This window comes from Ambystoma mexicanum, chromosome 11, assembly GCF_040938575.1.
Source record: "Ambystoma mexicanum isolate Mex_15411 chromosome 11, UKY_AmexF1_1, whole genome shotgun sequence".
NCBI classification, from domain to species: Eukaryota; Metazoa; Chordata; class Amphibia; order Caudata; family Ambystomatidae; genus Ambystoma; species Ambystoma mexicanum.
In genome coordinates this window covers 408,635,216-408,638,256 of record NC_090934.1, presented here as the reverse complement: position 1 = coordinate 408,638,256, position 3,041 = coordinate 408,635,216, and positions in this window count along the sequence as shown.

The following is a 3,041-nucleotide window of genomic DNA, read 5'->3' as shown; positions in this document are numbered from 1 at the left end:
ATATTCAACTGGCTTCTAGCCCCCTTCGAATCCTTGTCTCGAGAGTTGAATCCTTGAGTAGCACCAGAATTGCCCTGCACGGGTTCTCCCAAACCCATTCCCTCTGCTCTCCCTTTCCCAATGGATCTCTGTAGGTCTTGTTTACTTAACGTAACATAACTTATCTTAACTTGCGCCCTCCCCAAGCGATATGTCAAGAAGTAGGTTCCTTGGTGCTACGTATTCAGTTGGGAGTGTTGTTGTGTGGCTTGTTCTTGTCTTGCTCCTTCCCTGTTGCTGGACTCCTGAAGAGTGGTTGGTGTTCGCCCTTCTTGGGCCTGTTAGGCCTAACTGTGGTCCATTCCCAGGGTCTGTGTTTTGTTAAGGGACCGATGGGCGGGTTGGCAACTGGCAGTCTTCTTCAATACCGAGGGGGGCGGCTCCTTGTTCGTACGTCGTAATTCTTTGTTGTTTCCCCTGCCAGTCAAAAAGTACCCCGAATGGGTAGGTCCATCTGTAGTGGATCTCCCAGTCCCTCAGGAAGGCTAGGATTGGGCCCATTCTTCTCCTCTTGATGAGGGTGGATTGTGCCAAGTACTGGTAGAGGAATATTTCTGCTCCATTCTGTGTGATCTGCTTCGTTCTCCTGGCCTTGGCGAGTATTTTGTCCTTGGTGGTGTAGTCCTGGATGGCAGCCAGAACATCCCTCTGTCTCCCTCCTGGTTCCTGTCTACGGGAGCCCACTCTGTGGATCCTGTCAAATTTTATCTTGAGATGGGCGTCGGGTTCCAGGAGGCCCATGAAGATGTTTTAACCATTTCCGCGAGATCTTGATCCTGTGTATCCTCTGATAGGCATATGATGCGGATATTGGACCTCCTGGACCTATTTTCCAGGTCCTCAGCCTGTAATTCAAGTTTGGGGTGGCCGCAGCCAGGGTTTCCAGCAGGGCGGCGGATTTCCTCACATCTTCCATCAGCTCCTGGATCACCCTTTCATTAGTGTCCACCCTCTCTTCCATTTTGTTGATGTCTCTTTTAATCTCCTGCAACCTCTCCGCCAGGTCATCCCTCAGAACATCCATTTGTTTTTGTACCGCAGAGGTGATCTTGTCCCCAAAGTCGCTGAAACATTGCTTGAACATGGACTGAGTTATGGGTCTGTCCTGTTCTTCCTGCATAAGATCTTCCCCTGATTCTGGGGGCCATTGTGCTGTGTGGTGTCTTCCAGGGGGTGGGGGTGGAGGTCTGAGTCTTTGGCCCATATCTTGGCAAGAGCACTTTCCTGGGGTTTTTTGTTGCTTTTTGCTGCTTAAGGGGGTCTTTTCCCCCTGGTTTTCGACATTGTGAGTAAATGAATTATGTGCTAATGTCCTTAGTGTCCGCTATGTTGGCTCTTGGTGGGGGCTTCTCGTGCTTTGTTGGGGGTTTGGATCTGCGCTTTGGGCTCAGGGGTGCTCACCTCTGTGCCGCAGCAGCCTTCTACGTGAGCGCTGTCTCCTTTCCTAGTGCGGTGGGGCTGTCGCGGCTGATCTGTTCGATGATCCGTGGGCCTGCTACTCCTCAATTGTGTGCTCCTCTTGGGTGGCGTAATGTGCGCCGTTGGTGGGCCCAGCTGGCTCTCTTCCCTCTCTGTTGCTCCAACTGGGCTGGGTGGACGAATCCTGAATGCCCCCCGCTCCTAGCATTGACGGGATGCTGTGGACAACATTCCTGGAGGACCCGGGTGCTGTGATTCTGCTTGGGACCAATTTGCGGTGATACCCGCTGCTTCTATATATCTGGCCTGCAGCTCTGCCCTAGGGCTGCCCCTGTGGCTCCCGGCCTGTCCCCACTATCCGCGCAAGCGGCGCAGTGTTGCTGCTGCCCCGGTGGTCTTACAAATGCATTTTATGGTGTATTTACAGTCCTGTGGATCGGGAGAGCGTTGGTCACAGTGTTCACAGCATCGTGGCCATCTTGGATCCCCTTCAGCGATTCTTCAAACACATCATCATTGTTAACATTTTGCTCGGATACAATAGGCAGTAAGTGGAACATGTTGACCGTCTATCCACAGGAAACAAAGTAAAGATGCTTCCCTCCTATGGTAAATTAATTGACAAATGCAAGAAAAATAATTCCTGAATGGATGAACTTGCCTATCAAACTCTGCAGCAAAATCGATGTGTATGGTTTGGTGCTCATGGCAGACACTCCTCGTAGGCGGTGGACCTTTCTCTGGCTTAACCCCTGTGTTGGTGCTGCTGGCTGGTGATTTATTGTCAACCCACACTGTAGGGTCTCTTCGCCGTTCTTTCTCTCCTCTTTCTCGCCCGCGGCTCTCTTTTGCCGTTCTGGTTCTCCTGTCTTTCTTTCCTTTTCTCTCAAATGCCGCTTACCCTCTCCGGCTGGCACCAAGGTTCGCTTCTGTTCCTTCATTATTTCCCTCGTCCACCTCTCCTGGAAACTTCTAAGGACTTACTTCGCCTCCAGACCCCTGTCCAGGATCCTTGCATCAGACGTCCTCCTGCTGACATCGGATCTGCAGGTTTTCATCGCTTCACTCTCCGGACCTGTTGGACTGTTATTTTGTTCACCGAGGGTTTTTTTAAGCATCCGCTTTTTTCCCTCATCTATTCGGTCCCTGCGGGAAGGAAGCCTCTTGCTTCCCTGCTTGGCAGGGAATCAGGGTGGCTTCCCACCGCGGACGGCCCTACCTCTTCTCAAAGAAGAAGAAGATCGGAAAGAAGGCTAACCGCCGCGAAACTTCTTCAGAGGATTCAGGTGAGGAGGAAGGGGAGGAGGTAGTGGATATAACTGATACGCCTTCTAAGGCTACAGAGGTTGACAGTTTGCACCGCCAACAGTTAAGAACCATGGCCTCTCCCAAGCAGGTGCAAGAACTGCTAACAGCTGTCCATAATCTCACTCAAGAATTACAGGCAGTAAAAACGGAAAACACTACCCTCAGACAAAGGTTGGACCGCTTCGAGCAGTCCCGCAGCGACCTTCCTCCCATGCCTTTATCCTGCGGCAAATACGACGGATCACCCAACAAATTTAAGGAATTCATGGAGGCTT